The sequence below is a fragment of the Musca autumnalis genome, unplaced genomic scaffold (genome assembly GCF_047663935.1).
Source record: "Musca autumnalis isolate F117 unplaced genomic scaffold, ASM4766393v1 scaffold_1, whole genome shotgun sequence".
Classification (NCBI taxonomy): Eukaryota; Metazoa; Arthropoda; class Insecta; order Diptera; family Muscidae; genus Musca; species Musca autumnalis.
In genome coordinates this window covers 23,992,596-24,016,572 of record NW_027411644.1, presented here as the reverse complement: position 1 = coordinate 24,016,572, position 23,977 = coordinate 23,992,596, and the positions used below count along the sequence as shown (strand labels likewise).

Sequence of the window (23,977 nt, the reverse complement as noted above, 5' to 3'; positions counted from 1 at the left end):
AGAAACTTGACCTATGGCGAAAATTTCCTTTTGGGTTCTTAATATACTAATCAAGGGCTTTCATCCCCAAATGGAATTTTCCACGCCCCAAAAATGCTGCTGCACAGTGTAATTTGCGTTAATATAATAAAGTCCTTAATATTCTTGTTTTACAAAAACGATTAAAGACACACTCCGAAGAAAATTAATTAAACATTATTTATAGATGTAAATGCGCTACAATAAGTTGTTTACTCCTTAGACTTCGATTTTTAGATATTTCGATTTAAAAAGTCGACTAATCAAAAGTCGACTTACCTATCCCTAGTACAATTTCTCGCGTATCTATCTTTGGATGTTGTGGTTGTGTTTCGGTTAGTGAAAAACAACAAAATGAATGATTTACAACAAATAGAATAAACTGTTATTAAGAGACTGTAAAGTAAAATTAATATTTATTTTTCTTTTACTGTTATGGTGCTTATTTGTAGTCAGTCACACACGTATGCCTACCACCCATTGCAAATATTTGTTTTGATAAATTTTGCTGATGGTGGGGGGGGGGGGGGGGGTTACTAGAGTTGCCAACTTTTATCAAAGATTTGTTTACTTTTTTGTGTTGTGCCGGCATGTGTTGCCATACTTGAGATGAGATTGATTTTATCGTTACCGTTAATAAACGGCGCTGTAAGTTTAAATATTTAAAAAGTCAAAATAAATAAAATTTTCAGTTTTTGTTGAAAATTCTTCGTGAAAATTAAATTAATTTGTATATGGAGGAGAATTTTTATTAATTAATTAGAAATCGACATTGAGAAACAAGGGAAAATACATATATGAGAACAATAGAAAAGTTTGTTTTGTCCAAAATGTATTGAAACCCAAACAAAATGAAGAAACGCGCGGGGGCTCATTTACTAAAAAGGCGTGACATTTCAAAAAATCAAGTTTCGATATAAAACGCAAGAACATTGTTTTTGTTATTTCGGACCTAAAGGCCAAACTAAGGCAACAAAGATAGACATTTTTTCGTGCAAAAACTTGCAGGTTATCAGTTAAGAACTGTTAAAAGCCCTTGTAGACAACATTTTGTAGAAATTGTTACAAATTTCAGTTTAACCAGACAAACATTATGCCAGCAACTAATTGCCTCATTGCTACACTTGCAAAAATAAATTCCTTTAAATCATCGCGGATCAGATCGGAGAAAACTTCCAACTTTCCAGGAAGAATAGATAGAATGGTTCCACTGCTTACGAGGTTATCCTTCGCTTGGGTGTGTCCGGACTGGTAGTCGAAAAATTGGAAAATATCCCTGTAGAGTGATGAAATGGAATTTAATTTATGGTAAAAAAGTTGTGAACGAAGATGGTAAAGTAATGGTATGGGACTTTTTACAATGTTTTATTTAACTTGCTTTGGTCCGTTTAGTTCATATCTGGTAACTCATTTTTAACACAGTTGCAGTTACAAATCGAACTGAAACTTGCACACTTTTCAGATTGAGATGACAATACACGAATATGGAATTAACACCAATATTGGTCCATTTTTACAGTGTTTTTACGGTGTTTTACTAAAATTGCATTTCAAATCTTGCATTTCAATTTGGATTTGTGTGAACGGATAGAGCTGGAATCCTGAAATTTGAAATTAGGGTCAATTGTGGCGAGTAACAAAAAAAGGTTTTTGGAAATTCGAACCACAAGTGCACGAAAAGTACTAAATTTAGTACAATTTGGATTTGGATGAACGGATAGGGCTGGAATCCTGAAATGTGGAATTAAGGTCACTGATGGAGAGTAAAAAAAAGGTTTTTGGAAATTCGAATTAAAAGCATAGGAAAAGTACTAAATGGTACTAAATATAGTACAGTTTGGATTTGGGTGAACGGATAGAGCTGGAATACAAACATTTGGAATGAGGGTCCCTGATGAAGAGTAAAAATGCAAGGTTTTTGGAATTCGAACTATAAGTGTACGAAAAGTAAGAAATGGTACTAAATTTAGTACAATTTGGGTTTGGGTGAACGGATTGAGCTGGAATACAGACATTTAGAATGAGGGTCACTGATGAAGAGTAACAATGAAAGGATTTTGTAAATTCGAACTATAAGGGTACGAAAAGTACTAAATGGTACTAAATTAAGTACAATTTGGATTTGGGTGAACGGATAGATCTGGAATCCTGAAATTTGAAATAAGGGTCACTGGTGGAGAGTAACAAAGAAAGGTTTTTGGAAATTCGAACTATAAGTGCACGAAAAGTTCTAAATGGTACTAAATTTAGTACAATTTGGACTTGGGTGAATGGATTGAGCATGAATCCTGAAAGTTGTAATGAGGGTCACTGATGGAGAATAACAAAGAAAGATTTTTAGAAATTCGAACTATAAGTGCACGAAAAGTACTAAATGGTACTAAATTTAGTACAATTTGGATACGGGTTAACGAATAGGGCCGGAATTCTGAAATTTGGAATGGGGGTCACTGATGAAGAGTACGAAAGATGTACCAAAGGTCGCAAAGTCCTAAATGGTAGTGAGTTTAGTATGATTTGGATTTAGATTTGAAGAGCTGGAATCCTGAAATTTGGAATTAAGATTACTGTTGGAATATAGAATTGAGATATGGAAGTAGCTTTAGAAAATCGTACTAATGTGCACGAAGCAGTACTAAATGGTACGGAATTCGCTACAATTTGTATTTGCGTGAACAGATTACTGTTGGAGTGTAGGATTGAGGTAGTTATAGAAATTTGTACTTATGGAAATTTGTACTAAATGGAACTACATTGGCTATAAATTGGGTTTAGGTGAACGGATAGAGCTGAGATGTGAAAGTACATTTTGGAAAATCGTGTACGAAAAGTGCTAAATGGTACAAAGTTTGGTACCTTTTGGTATTTGCTATATGGTATAGAATTTTGTACAATTTGTGATTTTGTAAAGGTTAGAACTGGAGTTTTGAAATTCGGTATTAGATTAGCAATTGGTGTTTAGAGTGGATGTAGGGAGGAGGTTTTGAAAAGTCGTACTTATTTATACAAATAGTAGTATAATGGGTTTCAGGGGAACAGATAAAGCTGGAATATAAGGAAGTAATTTTTGAAACGTTTACCTATGTGTACGAAAAGTTTGGTAACATGTTGGTACCAAAACCATTTTGGTATTGTGTAAACTGTTAAGGTACTAAATTTGGTGTTGGGTGTAGGAACAAAGCTGGGATTATATAATTTGGAAATACGCAATTTGTACAAAAAATACGAAATGGAAAAATATTTGTTGTGAAGATCACTCTAAATATTGAGACAAAGTTCTGAGTTTGAAAAATTGTACTGAATATTGTTCCATTGATTTGATGTTAACGCCAAGGCGTTTCTAAATAATGTACTGGAATAAAGTAGTCAAACGTGAAGTATCTTTTCAAAAATGTTTTTTGTTCTGACCGCTTTGGTATGTTAATTTGAAAACGTGGTCCAATGCGACAATTTTGTTAACTAGAAGTTATTTACCCCCTGATAATAAAAAAGCCTAAATTGAAATGCCTCCAAAAAATTGTTGGTTATATACGGTTGAAATACCCGTGCACATTAAGTACAATTTTTTGTAAAAAAGTTTTGCCACAAATTCTGAATTTCGGTTGGAAAATGAGCAGAAGATCTTCAAAGTACTCTAAATCTTCAAAATATCTCTTCTAATAAACGTAGATTGAAGTGGACATTTTTTAAATTAAACTTTTATATCCTCTGAGTATTCAAGATCCAAATTTAAAGAAAATTGGACAATATAGATTAGTTCTTCTTTTAAAATACACTAAGTCGAGAGGTACGTTATATGGGGATATATGAAAACGTGGATTTTTATGGCCATTTTGAATGCCGAAAATTTAACGGACCTATTCGGGTTCTGTGCGAAACCGCTAAAGCTAGAATCTAGCATTGTAAATGTGCGTGATTGTTGTTGTGAAGGGATGAGATAAAGTTCAGTGTTTGGAAATTCGTACTGGAAGGGAATGCTGTGTTAGTGAAGGGTTAAAACCAGGAGTCAAATCTGAAATTTGCAATATGATACGTAGTTTTGGAAATTCGAAATAAAAAATATGGTAGCTGTGTAGGGATGCGATACGGCAGATGTTTTTTTTTTTTGTAAATTCTGACTACAATCGAAAAATATTGGTAATAAAAATAGGTCTTAGTACAACAGAGTCTCCAGTATTCACCATTCCCGTATTAAATATTGTTTATATATATTTCGTTTCCTTTCCGCATACGAAGTAGCGGGCATTTGCTAGTACATGAATATGGGCCCAATTTTTCCTACAGCCCCCATATAGCGGTACCACCCGATTTCAGGTATTTTGAGGATTTTATTTTCATGTTTGCCCGAATTAGCTGTCATTTGGCATTTCCAATGATACAGACATTTCGCCACCAAAAATTGTGAACATATTTCCAGGTTCTGGTATAGCCCCCTTATAGCGGTACCACCCGATTTCAAATATTATGAGAATTTTATCTACACGATTTCTGGCATTTTAAAGTTTTTATCTAAATTTTCGGCCTAAATTGACTATAATTTTGTTCTCAGTGGTCAGAAAAATGTCTTTACTAAAAAGTTAAAAATAAAATATAATTTAAAAAAAATTAAGTTTCAGTGTTTTATTTAGAAATGCACTTAAAACTAGGAAATAATTTGTCGCTTAGCCTCAATAAATATATTCTTTCTCATGATGGAATCTCTCAAATAAAACGCTTGCATTTAAATTATAAATGGTGGCAAAATTAAACGCAAGCGTTTTATTTGATAGATTCCATCATAAGAAAGAATATATTTATTGAGACTAAGCGACAAATTATTACCTAGTTTTAAGTGCATTTCTAAACTTTGCACATCGTATTATTCCTTCCAGATATAAATCGGGTCTGAATATGGACTATATTGGGCCCTGTCCTTCGGGTACCTTCCATACAAAATTTGGGGACTCTTCTCGAATCTATTTAAAATGTTTTTCCAAACTTAGTTTAACGTATATATTTCGGTATATGTCAATGATGTGGTAGACCCCCGGCCCGTATTACGGTACCTACAGATTCTACGCATTTAAAAAAAGTCATGATACAAAATCAATATATTTTATATATGGCATAATTATTGTGTTTGCTTCTTTTTTGGTCAGAGGCTGAGTGTATATCTCCGTCAGCACATGTAACTGATACTTTCTTAATCGTTTACAACCGTTTTTATCTTCACGCAGATTTTCTCTCTGCGATGCTGGTTGACTACGTTGTTAATTTTGTCCGACATAATAGGGATTTTCGAATCATTTCGCTGTTCTGCAAATCGCGCAGCAGTCAATTTTGGCTCGATTTGTTTCCGAGGTAAGATCTATCTTCGTAGGAACGGGTTTTTTTGGTGGACAGTGATTATTGGGCTTGTCTGTGCAACAATTAGGTCCATTGTTTTTGATACCTGTTTCTCAAAAAATTTTGAAGTTCTTATAGTACGTTTATATATAACCGGAGTTAACAAACCCACTGGGTTTCAAATGTCAATTCCTTTGCGTATACGCCAAATAAATCCTCATTAACCCTGCAAAAGGCTATAATATAAATATGGCCTTAGTCATATTCACAATCTGCAGAATGATAAATGTACAGGTTCTGACAATATTTGGGACAAATCATTAAGGAAACTGTATGTACTCATTTGGTTACAATTGTCAATAAAATCGTCCAAACATCGGTATTTTCTGAAGTTCTCAAACCTGCAAAGGTCCGACCCATGCCAAAAAACCTTGTTCCCAAATAGTTACAACTTCGGCAAATAAGCAGCATGTCATTCTTGCTTAAGTCATGTCAAGAAGTCCATCGTATGAATGTGACTCCACCCAATATGTATTTAATCCTTTAATTTCATATTACAAATTCCTTTAAGTTTTACCTTGGCACATTTTATTAATGTCATTACGTATAACAGGTGTTATTTGTCTCATAATAAAAAACACAATCTTTAAATAGCAATTTTATTTGCTTTCATTATTTTTCTTTCGTCTACAAGAATCAATAAAAATCCAAAGAAAACATCACAAGCAGCAGCAACATTCATTTTACAGAGATTTTACAGTCAGGCACTTCCACACGTAACCGAGTTCAACAATCCACAGGCAAAAGGAAACCGACAGCCAACATACACAGAGAATCACACGCATGTTCTTACATGCAAATGCAAGAAGACTGAAAAAAACTACAAAATCTTAAAAAAGATAACAAAAAAGTTTCTTAAAAAATCCTTCAGATTTGTGTTTTTCACATGCTTGGACAGAACTGAACTTCATTCATCTAACCATTCATCCATCCAGCAACACCATAAGATTGAAGATATACTTCACACGACATGCTCGACTTGATGTCGTTCATTACAACCCAGTAGCTAGCAGCAGACAAGTTGGCATGTAACAAAGCTTTTTTGTTTTATTGCTGCTGTTGTTGTTGTCTTTTTGTCCTTCAATGTCACTGCATTGCAGAGGACACAACCATAACAATGTTTCGATTGTTTGTGAATGAATGAAGTTGTCTCGAACTTGTTGAGTGAGGTTGTATTGGTTGGAGGAGATAGTCAAACATAGTCGATAATAAAGGTTGAAGGTTTGATATCTACATTATTAGTAGGCTCATTTAAAAAAAATCAAGTTTATTGGATTCCCGCAAAAAATCTTTAAAAATTCCACATTTCTTGTCATTTTTGGGTCCACCAAAACATCTTTAAAAAATTTACGTTTATTGTCCTTTTGTCCTTCTAAAAATCTGTAAAAAAACCACGCTTAGTGTACTTCTTGGCTGCAGCTAAAAATCTTTAAAAAATCCACGCTTAGTGTACTTCTTGGCTGCAGCTAAAAATCTTTAAAAAATCCACGCTTAGTGTACTTCTTGGCTGCAGCAAAAAATCTTTAAAAAATCCACGCTTAGTGTACTTCTTGGCTGCAGCAAAAAATCTTTAAAAAATCCACGCTTAGTGTACTTCTTGGCTGCAGCAAAAAATCTTTAAAAAATCCACGCTTAGTGTACTTCTTGGCTGCAGCAAAAAGTCTTTAAAAAATCCACGCTTAGTGTACTTCTTGGCTGCAGCAAAAAATCTTTAAAAAATCCACGCTTAGTGTACTTCTTGGCTGCAGCAAAAAATCTTTAAAAAATCCACGCTTAGTGTACTTCTTGGCTGCAGCAAAAAATCTTTAAAAAATCCACGCTTAGTGTACTTCTTGGCTGCAGCAAAAAATCTTTAAAAAATCCACGCTTAGTGTACTTCTTGGCTGCAGCAAAAAATCTTTAAAAAATCCACGCTTATGCCAAGTTTACACTTGCGCTCTAAAATCCACAGGATTTCACGAAATCCTGAAATACACCCCGGTGTTTACACTTATTTTTTTGTTGATTTCAAGCATATCACAATAATCAAGGTAGATGCAAATGCGCAGCTGATCAAACATGAATTTTAGAAAAAAGTTGTTGTAAATTGAATTAATCATCAAAAATTTACGACAATATAGAACTTTACTGCTTTATTTCGAAAATGATCGTAAAATTATCTATATATCGTATTAATTGTTTATAATACTAAGAAATTTAAAACTAAAAAATGATTTTATCGTTGAGACATTATAATAATAAATTTTGATACATAAAAGTTTTGTTCAGAAACTGCAAAATATTACTACTTGCAGTATTTTCCCCGCCGTTTAGTGCTAGAAATGCGTTCCAGTACTCCGAAATCTAGCAAGACTTGCACTTGATTTTGAATAAAAGCCTCTTCTCCTGTTCTCTACTATAAAAAATTGGCCAAGTAAAAACTGGCAGCATGTTTTTTGGCATCTGAACACGATGGCTGATACGCTGATTTTGGCATTTTTGCTGGAGTTTTTGCAATTTCCGTCATTTTTTCGTTCCCGTATTTTTTAAGAAATTTGTATGGGGAAGCAATTTTTGACAATTCGGTCTATTTTCTAACATTACGATTGAAAAAAGTACGGGAACACAATGAAAAATAGCATTGTAACAATGTAATTTAATATTTTTTCACGTTGTTTACAAATTTTGATATTAACATATTTTGTTTCAGCAATTCGCACATCTACCTTGTTTATTGTGATACGTGAAAAGTGTTGCAACTTTTGGTACTTTTTTAGGCAAAAGCAAGGTTGTATATCATGTGTACTGTGATTTCGATGTTGATTTCGCTGAAATCACGAAATAAGATGATTTCATTTTTGTATGCGAAATCATGATAAATTTTGCATGATTTCGCGCGAAATCACGAAACGCCTTCGAAATCACGAAAAGACGCCGAATGTAAACCAAACATTAGTGTACTTCTTGGCTGCAGCAAAAAATCTTTAAAAAATCCACGCTTATTGTAAATTTTGGCTGCAGCTAAAATTCTTTAAAAAATCCACGCTTATTGTACTTCTTGGCTGCAGCAAAAAATCTTTAAAAAATCCACGCTTAGTGTACTTCTTGGCTGCAGCAAAAAATCTTTAAAAAATCCACGCTTGGTGTACTTCTTGGCTGCAACAAAAAATCTTTAAAAAATCCACGCTTAGTGTCCTTCTTGGTTTTAGATAAAAATCTTTAAAAAATCCACGCTTAGTGTCCTTCTTGGTTTGAGATAAAAATCTTTAAAAAATCCACGCTTAGTGTCCTTCTTGGTTTGAGATAAAAATCTTTAAAAAATCCACGCTTAGTGTCCTTCTTGGTTTGAGATAAAAATCTTTAAAAAAATCCATGCTTAGTGTCCCTCTTGGTTTGAGATACAAATCTTTAAAAAATCCACGCTTAGTGTCTTTCTTGGTTGGAGCTAAAAATTCTTTAAAAAATCAGGCTTAGCGTCCTTCTTGTCCGAACTAAAAATCTTTAAAAAATCCACGCTTAGTGGCCTTCTTTGTTACAGCTAAAAATTTTTAAAAAATCCTCGTTTATTGTCCTTCTTGGATCTACCAAAAATCTCTAAAAAATCCACGTTTATTGTCCTTCTTGGGTCCTCCAAAAATCTTTAAAAATCGACGCTTATTGACCGTCCAGGTTTGCAGCTAAAAATCTTTAAAAAAATCCACATTTGTTGCCATTTTTTGGTCCAGGTAACAATTTTTAAAAATTCGACATTTGCTGTCCTTCTTGGGTCCACCTAAAAATATTAAGAATTCCACATTTGTAATCCTTTTTCGGTTCAGCTAAAAATCCTTAAAAAGTCACCATTTGTTGTCCTACTGGAGTCCACCAAAAAATCTCTAAAAATCTCCCTTATGTTGCCCACTGTTTCCGTCACACCATGTAACATGTTTGAGTTGCATGGCCAACAACCTTGACAAGGAGTTGTTGCCAGCAAACCGTCCCCCCCCCCCCCCCCTCACCAGACATAGCAAACATCAACAAACGATGGAACATCATTCTGGCAACAACGACTCACATTTCAGTTTAGTTGTTAGTTATTCTCTGGCCGTGGAAGCTGTGAGTATCGTGGTACGTGTCGTATCTTCCGTTGCTCGTCATTCGGTGTGTTCGGTAAACAAATCCAAAATAAAAAATAAGCTGCTCTACTAGGAATGGAGTGCAAAAATAATATTTTGTGATTTAATTTTGTTGTTGAAAAAAAGGGGGCAGGATTTGTTTGGTTATCCTCAGTAGTGACGACGTGAAATAAAGCTACCACTGCCGAGTTGCAAGTTGACAAGAGTTAAAGGTCTGTTGCTGAAAGAAGAAGACCAAATGTGAGTTTTTTTGAATTTATGTGTGTATGTGTCCGTCTCTGTTTACTACGTCTACGTCCTCAGCATTAAAGTGTGTGTTAAAATGCGTTTGGTCCCCGGGCGTTTCTGGGCACTGGTACAACTATTAATGTTTTGTGCATGTGTGTTCAACAACAACCACCACTCAATGGCCAAGTTAAGATATGTTCTTTCGTTTGTAACCCCATGTTAGTGGAATAAATAATTACTTATTGTTGTTGTTGGTGACCTTGTTGCCTTGTGAATAATTAAAAAAAAAATTGCGCGCAATTTCTTTTGTGAATTTGTCGGTGGTACACCTAGAAATTCGTTAATAACCCAAATACAGCGCTACCAGCATCCGAAACTAACGTGTTAATCAGCATTAGGTTTTCATCTTTGTCGTCGTCAGAAACTTAAGAATCCAAGTAGCTGTTTTGGTGAAATTACGACCATCATCATCACCATCACTTGCCGTCGTTTTGTCGTCTGTTGCTGCCACTGCTGCTGTTAAGTCGTGGGAAACAAACATTTAATGGTAATTAAGAACCTCTCTCTGTCAGCAAAAAAACCTGAGAACGACATTTTGGCCACCACAGCCATAGCTGAAGAACAATAAAAAGTTTTTTCTTTTTTGTTATTTCTCTTTAAGTTTTGTTGCTGCTGTTGTTGTTGATTATAATTTTTCTTCTAGGGTGAAAAATAAAAAAAGAATAAAAAATACAACTTTGCTAAACTGCCTAGAATTGTTTTTAAATGCTTTTCACAACAAAACGGAGTGAAAAAAGATCAAAGGAAAAGGAACTCAAAACTAAAACGGTTTTTTGTTTTGGCCAAAATAAAGGTCATATTGAGGTCTTGGCATTGTTTTTCGGTAGATTGGGCGGAATAATAATAAAATATGGGCTGGACATATGTGGGAGGATTTTTTATATGTAAAACAAAATTGTTTGTCTGTTGAAGATTCATTGATACTTCAACATTGGAAAATTGACAATTGGCCTTTGGCAGTTAGAACTACTTGGCGTAAATGATCCAGCATTCTTAAAAGCGGTACATAAATGTATTTAAATATCAACGTTCATTGTCCTTCTTGGTTGCAGCTAAAAGTTTTTAAAAAATCCACGTTAAAAAATCCTTCTTGGTTGCAGCTAAAAATCAAAAAAATCCACGTTAAAAAATCCTTCCTGGTTGCAGCTAAAATCGTTTAAAAAAAATCCACATTTATTGCCCTTCTTGGTTGAAGCTAAAAAATCTTTAAAAAATCCACGTTTTGTGGCCCTTCTTGGTTGCAGCTAAAAATCTTTAAAAAATCGAAATTTATTTTCCTTTTATGCTCAGCTAAAAATCTTTAAAAAATCAAAATTTTTGCCCTCTTTAGCTTAAAATCTTTAAAAAATAAAAGTTAACTGTTCTTCACGGTTGCATCTTAAAATCTATAAAAAATCTACGTTTGTTGTCATTCTTGATTGCAGCTAAAAATCTTTAAAAAATCCACGTTTATTTTCTCTTTGGTTGCAGTTAAAAATCTTTAAAAATTGAAATTTATATTTATTTATGCTCAGTTAAAAATCTTTAAAAAATCCACAATTATTGTCCTCTCCAGCTAAAAATCTTTAAAATATTCCCACTTATTGTCCTTCTTGGTTGCAGTTAAAAATCTTTAAAAAAATCCCCGTTAATTAATTCTCCTTCGAGTTGAGCTGTTATGACCTAAGAGGTACAATGAAAAAAAGGAATCCACCGAAGTTCCACATATTCAACCATTTTGCTACGTTTCACGGTTGGTTAAGTCGGATCATCGGGCATATTAGAATGTTATTTAAGGGGGTGGACGAAGGCTACGCTTGGAAACTAGCATTTAAACCGCAAATCACACGAAAATTGTATATTCGAATTATTTATTTATTTTTATGTTAATTATTTAATTCCAAACCTTTTCTATAGTCCGATTTGACTGGTAACCCTATTTTTCATCCGTGTTTTTTAGCTCCAGCTAAAAATCTTTAAAAAAATCAAGTTTCGTAGCCTCTTTAGGTCCAACTAAAAATCTTAAAAAAATAATTTTTCGTAGCCCTTTTTGTTGCTGCTAAAAATCTCTAAAAAATCCACGTTTTGCGGCCTTCTTTGGTTGCAGCTTAAAATCTTTAAAAAATCCACGTTTTGTGGCCTTTTTGGTTGCAGCTAAAAATCTTTAAAAAATCCACGTTTTGTGGCCTTCTTGGTTGCAGCTAAAAAGCTTTAAAAAATCCACGTTTCGTGGCCTTCTTGGTTGCAGCTAAAATCTTTAAAAAAATCCACGTTTTGTGGCCTTCCTGGTTGCAGCGAAAAATCATTAAAAAATCCACGTTTTGTGGCCTTCTTGGTTGCAGTGAAAAATCTTTAAAAAATCCACGTTTTGTGGCCTTCTTGGTTGCAGTGAAAAATCATTAAAAAATCCACGTTTTGTGGCCTTCTTGGTTGCAGCTAAAAATCTTTAAAAAAAATCCACGTTTTGTGGCCTTCTTGGTTGCAGCAAAAAATCTTTAAAAATCCACGTTTTGTGGCCTTCTTGGTTGCAGCTAAAAATCTTTAAAAAATCCACGTTTTGTGGCCTTCTTGGTTGCAGCTAAAAATCTTTAAAAAATCCACGTTTTGTGGCCTTCTTGGTTGCAGCAAAAAATCTTTAAAAAATCCACGTTTTGTGGCCTTCTTGGTTGCAGCTAAAAATCTTTAAAAAATCCACGTTTTGTGGCCTTCTTGGTTGCAGTGAAAAATCATTAAAAAATCCACGTTTTGTGGCCTTCTTGGTTGCATCTAAAAATCATTAAAACATCCACGTGTTGTGGCTATCTTGGTTGCAGCTAAAAATCTTTAAAAAAATTCACGTTTTGTGGCCTTCATGGTTGCAGCTAAACATCTTTAAAAAAACTCGTTTTGTACCCTTCTTAGTTGCAGCTAAAAATCTTTAAAAAATTCACGTTTTGTGGCCTTCATGGTTGCAGCTAAAAATCTTTAAAAAATCCACTTTTTGTGGCCTTTTTGGTTGTAGCTAAAACTCTTTAAAAAATCCACGCTTACTGTCCTCTTTGGATGGTCCTAAAAATCTTTACAAATTCCACGCCTATTGTCCTGTTTGGGTGGCGCTAAAAGTCTTAAAAAATTCCGCGCCTAATGTCCTTTTTGGGTGGCGCTAAAAATCTTAAAAAATTCTGCGCCTAATGTCCTCTTTGGATGGTCCTAAAAATCTTGAAAAATTTCACTCTTATTGTCTCCTTTGAATGGTCCTAAAATCTTTAAAAATAGATTTTTATTGTCTTCTTTAGGTCCAGCTAAAAATCTTTAAAAATTCCACTTTCATTGTCCTCTTTAGGTGCAGCTAAAATTATTTAAAGAATCCACATTTATTGTCCTCTTTAGGTACAGCTGAAATCTTGAAAAAATTCACGTTTATTGTCCTCCTTAGGTCCAGCTAAAAATCTTTAAAAAATCCACATTTATTGTCCTCTTTAAGCCCAGCTAAAAATCTATAAAAAAATAGCCTCTTTAGGTCCAGCTAAAAATCTTAAAAAAAATAATTTTTCGAAGCCTTCTTGGTGCTGCTAAAAATCTCTAAAAAATCCACGTTTTGCGGCATTCTTGGTTGCAGCCAAAAATCTTTAAAAAAATCCAAGTTTTATGGCCTTCTTGGTTGCAGCTACAAATCTTTAAAAAATCCACGTTTTGTGGCCTTTTTGGTTGTAGCTAAAACTCTTTAAAAAATCCACGCTTATTGTCCTCTTTGGATGGTCCTAAAAATCTTTACAAATTTCACTTTTATTGGCTTCCTTGAATGGCCCTAAAATCTTTAAAAATAAATTGTTATTGTCCTCTTTAGGCGCAGCTAAAACTATTTAAAAATCCACATTTATTGTCCTCCTTAGGTACAGCTAAAACCTTGAAGAAATCCACGTTTATTGTCCTCCTTAGGTCCAGCTAAAAATCTTTAAAAATTCCACATTTATTGTCCTCTATAGACACAGCTAAATATCTATAAAAAATTCGCGTTTACTGTCCACCCTAGGTCCAGCTAAAAATCGTTTATCTTTATCTTTTATAAAATTCACGTTTATTGTCGTCCTTTGTTGTAGCTAAAAATCTTTTTAGGTTCGGTTAAAATCTTTAAAAAATCGTATTTTATTGTCTTTATTAGGTCCAGCTAAAAATCTTTACAAAATCCACTTTTATTGCCCTCTTTAGGTGCAGCTAAAATCTTGAAGAAATCCACGTTTATTGTCCTCCTTAGGTCCAGCTAAAAATCTTTAAAAAATTCACATTTATTGTCCTCTTTAGGTCCGGCTAAAATTTTTTAAGAAGTCCTCATTTTTTCCTTTTTTGCTGCAGCGAAAAATCTTTAAAAAAAATCAACGATCATTGCACTTCTTGGGTTGCCACTGAAAGTCTTTAAACAATCAAGGTTTAGTGCCTTTGTTAGGTCCAGCTATAAATGTTTAAAAAATCCACATTTATTGCATTCTTTAGGTCCAGATAGAAATCTTTAAACAATCCACATTTATTGTCCCCTTTAGGTTCAGTTAGACATCTTTAAAAAATCCACATTTATTGCCCTCTTTAGGTACAGCTAAAATCTTCAAGAAATTCACGTTTATTGTCATCTTTAGGTCCAGCTAAAACTCTTTAAAAAAATCCGCATTTATTGTTCTCTTTAGGTGCATGTAAAAATCTTTAAAAAATCTACTTTTATTGTACCTCTTAGTTGAAGCTTAAAATCTTTAAACATCCACATTTATTGTCCTCCTTAGGTCCAGCTAAAAATCGTTAAGAAATCCCGTTTTTTGTCCTTCTTTAAAAAATCCAAGTTTTGTGGCCTTCTTGATAATGTAGCCTCAAATTGCCATAGTGACGTACACATTATGCCAATATTTATACGCACTATGACCCACAAACATTTTTTTATATTAGAGAAACTTTGTTCTGTTTAAATTTTTGGCTATGCTGCTCATGTTTTTTTCTACTATGCAGGTACATAGTTGTCCTATTCAAGCCCTGGAAGTAAATCACTTTTCCATATTTTTGTATTATTTTCTTCATTTTACAGTTTGTTTTATTTATATTTTTAATTAAAAAATTATATTCCGCCCTCAACTTTGAAAACGGAAATTAAAAATACAGAAACCTACAAACAGACAGACAGACATACGCTGCCAACCAGCCATACACAGAAAGTGACAGAACGAAACTAATTACAAACACAAACAGAAATTCATTTCCACATGAAGACTCACTAACTACTCAGAAACGGAGGAAAAAATCTCAGGAAAAAAAACAAACTGTAATAGAGAAAAGAGAGGAGGGCTTAATTACAAACCAAAAAAGTTAATTAAAGTTATTTGGAAAAATTTGCAGAACATTTCCATGATTACTTTGCAAATGTACTGAGAGACAAAAAATACAAAAACAAAATTTTAACTTAGAAGGAATATGAGGTAGAGCAGTTAGAGTGGATTTTTTCAACAATCACACAGTAAGCGTGGATTTAAAATTTTTTTTTTCAACCATCGTCAGAGCAATAAGCATGGATTAAAAAAATATTTTTTTTCAACCATCCTCAGAGCAATAAGCGTCGATTAACAAAATATTTTACAACCATCTTCAGAACAATAAGGGTGGATTTTAATAAATATTTTTTTCAACCATCTTCAAAGCAAAAAGCGTAGATTTAAACAAAAACATTTTTTCAACCATCCTCAGAACAATAAGCGTGGATTAAAAAATTTTTTTCAGCCATACTCAGAGTTATAAGCGAGTATTTTAAAAACAATATTTTTTTCAGCCATCCTCAGAGCAAAAAGCGTCGATTAAAAAAAAAATAATATTTTACAACCATCCTCAGAACAATAAGGGTGGATTTAGAAATAAATATTTTTTCAACAATCCTCAAAGCAATAAGCGTGGAGTTTAAAAAATATTTTTTCAACCATCCTTAGAGCAATAAGCATGAATTTAAAAAAATAGTGTTTCAACCATTGCGAGCTCTATAGATCAATCAATAGCTATAGAGCGCATAAGTGTTGTCGTCACGTATTCGCAACCTTATACAAGAGTCAGATATTAGGACGGATATTGTAAATAGATTCTTGACTTGTCTTCTTAACAGCAAAATCGTTATAAGTTAACTTCTTTGAATTCCTTGCTTTGTTCCTAGAAAATGTCTTTAAACTACAACAACTAAAACTAACATTTACAAGGCACGCGATGTAAACACTCAACAAATGTAATCAACAAAAAGCTTAGAATAAAAAAGCTAATGAAAGAGGAAACAAACAAACACACTTACAATTTCAAGGTATTTCAAATGTCTGTTGCTGGTATTCTTCTGTTTACACCAAACAGGTTGCTAGTCCGTCAGTCAGGCAAGCAGATAAACAGAAAGGTATCTGTTCAACAATGTTATCCTTCCCTTCGTTATGTCCTTTTTCGCTTCCATGCTCGTGGTTCGTTATTTTATTATTTCAATTTAATTATATTACTTTAAATATTTACCATACCTTTTCTGATGCTGCTACTCTTGCTCCCGATGTTGTGGTTTGTCTGTCTATCTTTCGGATGGCTGGAATGTTGACTGCTGTTGCGCTTGATGTCTGTCTGCTCTTGACAGGACACATGTGTTCATTCTTGGGTACTTTGTTAAATGGGGATGCTATTTCTAAGAAGAAAATTAAACGTTTTGAAATTGTACAATTATAAAAGAGATGAAGATATTTAGAAGGAGCGAGGATACCAAAGAGGAATTTTTCAAGAGGACAAACTTAAGTTCGAAATGTTAATGTGGATGAAAAAGTATTGGTTAAAAGTCCACGCTTATTGGCCTGATGTTGGATTAGTGAAAAAATACCCTGTTCGTCATCGATTATTAGCTCGAAGCGATCATCAATTTATTTATTTTGTTAACAAATGCATTTGTATGGCGACCTCTTGTGGCGTATACTTTACGATAAAACTTATACGCTCTGTGATATTTTCTTTCAATTTCCTTCCGTCTCCCAGTAAGCATGTCAAAGTAACTCAATAATCTCTAACACATCACAAACTTTTTTCCCATTGAACAATGGACAGAATACATGTGTATTTACGAATATGGGATTGCGAAAACAGTTGTTGCCAAATCATAAATTGTTAAGTGTTTTATTTTCTCATCCCGCAACACACAACAATGCAACAACTACAGAAGCTCTAGAAAGTTCAAAAACAATCTCGCTCTGTCAAACAAACTTCAAGTGCAAGTAGTTGTTTGAGTGCAGAAATGGTTTGTCCACAAGCGTAGCAATAAAGCCCCGGGGAGGAGAAAGGAGAAAACTTTGAATGCATACCAAACAATTTTTCTATTTTCTTGTTTTTCCCATTAAGTTTTAGACATAATAATGTATTTTTTCTCTCCGTTTTCCCGATTAGTCAAACTCATGTCATCTGCTTTTGAGGGAGTGATGGTGGTGTTGTGAAGCGTGCTTATGACGAGTTTCATATACAGTTGTGCTACTTAGCTATTTACTGTGTGGAGGAATATTTGAAGCGGCATATGGTTGTTGTTGAACTTTAACCGGGTGGACGAAGGACGCATAAGTTGGGCGCCAACAATTGAAACCGGCAATAAGGTTCTTAAGAGCAACTTATAGCCACTGAACACCGCAACACATAAAACAAGGAAGAAACCAGAAAAAATGGCAAAAACGAACGAAATGAAACGAAACAAATCCTCAAGGGCTGCACACACACGCTTTCACGTCGTCATCTTCGGCATCGTCACAACTGAAAGTAGCTAGAGGATGAATACACTCATGGCAAACAACAAAGATACGCACTCACGTCTACTAACACTTCCTCCCATCTTTCTCTCTCACATCCCCATATGTTAACTCTCTCTGTGTTTGTCACTTAGTATTAGGGGGCCAATATTTTGCAAACAAACCAAGCAGTCATTTCAAACAACTTGAAACACAAAAAGCAGAGCAGAGCTCAGTTGAAGGAAGAAACTGCTACAAATGTTCAAATAAACCAAAGCTATACAGTACTCTTTTACCTATCATTACATTCGTGTGTCAGAGTGTATCCACAAGGTTTTCATATAAACATTCACATGTGTTACTAGCAATATGTGATGCTAGTTTCTAGTTTCGTCTTTGTTTTTCTTCTTTTACACAGGACAATTCTATGACATCAACTTGATATCCTTTTAGTCCCTTTAGTGAATAATGTCAGAGTTGTTTAGCTGCCTCTTTTCTGTAATCAGAAATCGATAAAAAAATTTACAAGCTGACAACAACGTTTAAGATCATTACCAAAGGCGTGAGACAACGCCGTAGGGCAAAAAAGACGTTACAGAAGAAATCACAAGGACGAAATAAAATAAATTTATTTCCAATAAAACGAAAACTTGGCCTACAGAATGTATGGGTTACTGGTTGTAAGATAGAAAAAACTAAGAATAGCAAGACATTTTCTTTGCAGAAGTCATAAAATCCCCTGGTATCTCCTCCTCAAGACAAATACTTTCCGCGTGGATTTTTTAAGAATATTGTTTAGTTGTTAATTTTTTTAAGAATATTTTTAGCAGTGGATTTTTAAAGAATATTTTTAGGCGTGGATTTTTTAAATAATATTTTTAGGCATGGATTTTTTTAAATAATATTTTTAGGCGTGGATTTTTAACAATATTTTTAGGCGTGGATTATTTAATAATATTTTGAGGCGTGAATTATTTTTTTTGAATATTTTTAGGCCTAAATTTTTTAAGAAAAATTGAATTTTTGTATGAATATTTATAGGCGTGAATTTTTTATGAATATTTTTTAGGCGTGGATTTTTTTAAGAATATTTTTTAGGCCTGGAGTTTTTAGGAATATTTTTTAAGCGTGGATTTTTTAAGAATATTTTTTAGGCCTGGACTTTTTAGGAATATTTTTTAGGCGTGGATTTTTTAAGAATATTTACTAGGCGTGGATTTTTTAAGAATATTTTTAAGGCGTGGATTTTTTAGGAATATTTTTAGGCGTGGATTTTTTAAGAATATTTTTTAGGCGTGGATTTTTTAAGAATATTTTTTAGGCGTGGATTTTTTAAGAATATTTTTTAGGCGTGGATTTTGTAAGAATATTTTTTAGGCGTGGATTTTTTAAGAATATTTTTTAGGCGTGGATTTTTTAAGAATATTTTTTAGGCGTGGATTTTTTAAGAATATTTTTTAGGCGTGGATTTTTTAAGAATATTTTTTAGGCGTGGATTTTTTAAGAATATTTTTTAGGCGTGGATTTTTTAAGAATATTTTTTAGGCGTGGATTTTTTAAGAATATTTTTTAGGCGTGGATTTTTTAAGAATATTTTTTAGGCGTGGATTTTTTAAGAATATTTTTTAGGCGTGGATTTTTTAAGAATATTTTTTAGGCGTGGATTTTTTAAGAATATTTTTTAGGCGTGGATTTTTTAAGAATATTTTTTAGGCGTGGATTTTTTAAGAATATTTTTTAGGCGTGGATTTTTTAAGAATATTTTTTAGGCGTGGATTTTTTAAGAATATTTTTTAGGCGTGGATTTTTTAAGAATATTTTTTAGGCGTGGATTTTTTAAGAATATTTTTTAGGCGTGGATTTTTTAAGAATATTTTTTAGGCGTGGATTTTTTAAGAATATTTTTTAGGCGTGGATTTTTTAAGAATATTTTTTAGGCGTGGATTTTTTAAGAATATTTTTTAGGCGTGGATTTTTTAAGAATATTTTTTAGGCGTGGATTTTTTAAGAATATTTTTTAGGCGTGGATTTTTTTAGAATTTTTTAGGCATGGATTTTTTAAGAATATTTTTTAGGCGTGGATTTTTTAAGAATATTTTTTAGGCGTGGATTTTTTAAGAATATTTTGTAGGCGTGGATTTTTTAAAAATATTTTTAGGCGTGGATTTTTTAAGAATATTTTTAGGCGTGGATTTTTTAAGAATATTTTTTGGGCTTGGATTATTTAAAGAATATTTTTTAGGCGTGGATTTTTTAAGAATATTTTTTAGGCGTGGATTTTTTAAGAATATTTTTTGGGCTTGGATTATTTAAAGAATATTTTTTAGGCGTGGATTTTTTAAGAATATTTTTTAGGCGTGGATTTTTTAAGAATATTTTTTGGGCTTGGATTATTTAAAGAATATTTTTTAGGCGTGGATTTTTTAAGAATATTTTTTAGGCGTGGATTTTTTAAGAATATTTTTTGGGCTTGGATTATTTAAAGAATATTTTTAGGTGTTTGTTTTTTAAGAATGTTTTTTGTGGTAGGATTTTTTTACCATTCATAACATCATCGTCATAATTCTATAAAATAACAAAGTGAAAGAAACTCACATAGCGTAGTAGTATTTTTATAACGTATTCTCACCGCAGGGTCGTCCTATTGAAGTCTAGATATGGTTTTACTACCGAAAAAAGCAAAGACGTCTTCACATCTATATATATAAATGAGCTTAGTGATAAGTGAGTGACATGTATATCATCGCCCAGACGAAACCGCTGAAGCTAGAAAGCTGAAATTTTGACTGTGGGTAGCTGTCGGTGTGTAGGGGTGAGACAAGGCTGGGTTTTTGGAAATTCGACCTGGAAGGGTACGAAAAGTACTAAAAAGTACTAAATATGGTACCCATTGTATTAGGCAAACGGCAAGAGCTATAGTTCTGAAATTTGGAATGGATATCACCGATGGATAGTTAGAAAGATATACCAAAGGGTTTTTGGAAATTCGACCTCTAAGTGTACGAAAAGTACTAAATTTAGTACCAATTGTATATTTTGAACGGGTTTAGCTAGAAACTTCGAATTTGCTATGAAAATGAAGGTCGGGAAGTGTTGTTTATAAAAGGAAATGGTTTATGAAATTAGTACTCATGTGTTCGAAAAGTACTAAATTTAGTACAACTTCGATTTGGGTGAACGGATAGAGCTAGAAACCTGAAATTTGGAATGAGGGTAACTGATGGAGAGTTAGAAAGATGTACCAAAGGGTTTTGGGAAATTCGACCTCTAAGTAACTTAAAACTTAAACTGTAAACTTTTCTTATTTTTTTTAATTTTTCATACCAGTTTCATGTGAATTGTTTCCATATTCTAAATTTTAAATGAGATAATACAGAATCCGTTCTTTATGAATTTTTTGTAATTTTAGTAAGCCCCTATAAAGCTTCAAGGCGCTGGGGCAAAAAATAACTTTTGTAATGAATTTGTTTGTTGAATGGACTGTTTTGTCCTTCAATGGGTTTGTAGATGTCGTTTATCAAGGCGTATCACCAAGATAAATTAAATAAGGTTGTAAATGTCGTTTATCAAGGCAGTGTCACCAAGATAAATTATAGTTTTAACACAAGCACATGAACTTGGTTAAGATCGGAGAGGAAATGATGTATGCACAAGAAGGCTTTTTCAAGTTCTCACATTCTTTATTGATAAATTGGTTCTTAAATACTAATTTATTGCTAAATTGCACATTTTGTTTGGTGTCTAGTGTGTTGTAGAAATTGCTTAATTTACAAAATAATTATTATGAAAAGAAACGTTGTGGTTCATTGCCCCACAACAATACTACAACATTGATTTTTTACATTTTTAGGTAATGATAGTAAGTCTGCGTTTGCACTTTCAAGTAGAACATTTTGTTTGTTTACTTTTTTGCAATGCATTATGTGCTTAATCATACTAGGCAATGTGAATGTCTGAACATACTCCCCGCCGTTGAGCCATGCTCAACTGAAATTTGATTTGCTGATACAACAGATGTTAATTGCTGTTGTTAAAAAAGAAATGCGGTAGCGTGGTTATTCCTGACCTAGACACCAAACATAATGTTTGTATGAATTTTATTTTCTTATGGATATTATGATACGGAAACTACAAATTCTGATGACGCGACATTTTGACGGACTGCTGCTATGGGAGGTTGTTGACTTGGCTTCATTTTAATGAATTGTCTTCTTTTGTAGAATGCTGTTATAATAATTCCAATTGCAAGAATGAGGGCGGCGTAAGCTACTGTTGCATGATGTCTCTTGATGTTGTTAAGTTGCAGTGGCAAGTCAGTTAGAACTTGTTGATGAAGTTGATTTTGAATCTCAGATATATTCTTGATGTGGTCAATGAAGTTTCTATGATATATTTTGCTATATTTTGGTTCGTCTGGATAACTGATTTCTGTAGCGTTGGCGGTGGCTGTATATGATGAGTGAAGGGATGATGAATATGTTTGATGTCCCTGAATGAACATTGACCTGTACTTTACGGTACAATCTGGACTTATTTTAATGAGTCCGGTGCCCTGCAATATTACTCGAGAGTGTTCCTGATTGCATACAGTGGTTATTTGAGTTTGCTGTGACATTGTATACATCCACTGGTTGCCGTGTTTTAGTTGTGTCATCGACGTGTTGCCTATGAATGGGTCCACGGTACAACTGGGACGAGTGATGTTATTAAGAAGTGAAATTTCACATAGGCACTTGGCTGCGTCTGCATTGAATTTGGACTGCATATTTGGACATAAGACTTCATCTTCTGTTAGTGGTGTGCATGCTGCCCATTCTTGTTCTGTTAATGTATAATACTCATCTCTGTGGGCAGTTATAGCGATGAGGTCGCTGCATGGCCTAATGATCATCATGGTGCTATTGACAGGTGCAGGAATTGGATGTAGCTTAAGCAGTTCCAACGATTCTGGGTCACATAGAGGAATTGTTATGTAGAAAATTATATGATTATCTGTGATTCCTCCCTTTACATTTATGATTTTGTAGAGCTGCAGGAGATTCTCTTGACGGACAGGTAGCTGCAATGCTGGTGGAAGATGATTTCGGACTTGTATGAGCTCTGATTGAAGTTGTAGCGGTGATAGTAACATTGGGCTGATTTTCCCATGATGTGAATCGGACAATGTTGTTATTATTGCTGTTTGTATTCGGTGTAGCCTTACTGATATCAATGTCAATTGAGAAGATAGTGACACCATATTTTGGAACAGATTAAATTGGTGATTCTCTTGTTCGTTTTCGTGTAGCCGTTTCTCAATGTTGTTCATTTGATAATCGAGGCTGTCGAAGTTTGCTTTTAGTTGTAGTTCATCTTGTTTGAAAATGTTGAGGGTTGAGTTAATAATTGAAGTGCAGGGTGCATAACTTCTGGAGTGCCAATGTGCCATTTGTAAATGTGTTCATCTCTCGCCAGTATGGTTGTAGTTCGTAGTACGTTATGAGTTTCCATTCAGATCTTGAGATACGTGTGGTGCCAATTCCTTCAAAGTATATTCCAATGTTGGGTTCAAACTTGGTTACCTCTATTTTGTTTGCACAAATTAAAGGAAGTGCAAATAGAGCGACGATCATCGTTAGCATGATGCTGGAGCTTGAAGCCGTTCGTTTCCTTTCGCTTGGACGTTCGTCTGGTGATGCTGAAGATGATTGCGTTTCCTGCTCTTTCTCATTGATCGGGTTTGGTGACAATTGCATGCTCGGCTGATCTTTGCATGTATTGTCTTCTTCGAGTCGCGGAAGTGGTGCTAAATATTGGATGGCTCTTTTAAAAACTCCGGATGCGGTTTTTACGTCAGCAACTCTCACTACATTGTCGTTTCCTTTGTATGTTTTGATAACACGACCTAAAGGCCACTTCATGACTGGAACATTGTCTTCTTTTATAATGACAATGGCTCCTGGTTGTAGATTCTTCGACTGCTCTTGCCATTTATTACGATATTGCAATTCATTTAGATAGTCTCGTGACCACCTGCTCCAAAATTCGTGCTTAAGTCGAGAAACCAGATTCCATCTAGTTGCCAGGCTTAAGGTTGGTTGCTTTGCTTGTGAGTCCACTTGTGCAGTGAGTGGTTCTCCAATCAAAAAGTGTCCTGGAGTGAGTGCACCTATATCATTGGGATCATTTGACATTGGAGAAATAGGCCTTGAGTTTAATATGGCTTCAATTTCAATGACCAAAGTCTCGAGTTCTTCATAAGTCAAGGATGCATTCGCCATGCTTCTGATTAGAAGATGTTTTGCTGACTTGACAGCGGCTTCCCAGAGGCCACCAAAGTGTGGCGCTCTTGGCGGAATGAAATTAAACTGAATGCCTCTGTTGTTGCAAGCATTTGTAATGGCTTCTTTGGCATTTGTTGAATGTATTATGGTTGATAGTTCAGGTAGCTTGTTTTTGGCTCCTATGAAGTTCGTTGCGTTGTCGCAATATAGGTTTTGGCAA

At 33.9% G+C, this 23,977-nt stretch overlaps 1 protein-coding gene across 2 annotated transcripts in view; it reads left to right on the top strand.

Moving 5' to 3' along the window:
* Positions 1–305: 305 nt before the first annotated feature.
* LOC141395002 (hexosaminidase D-like) overlaps positions 306–23,977 on the top strand; it is a 188,599-nt gene continuing 164,927 nt past the window's right edge. Inside the window, exon 1 of one of the 2 annotated variants that reach the window (XM_073970304.1) lies at positions 306–353. The gene's annotated coding sequence lies outside the window, so the exon portion shown is untranslated. Of the gene's footprint in view, positions 417–23,977 lie in introns of both variants that reach the window. The other variant, XM_073970300.1, reaches the window with a different exon arrangement.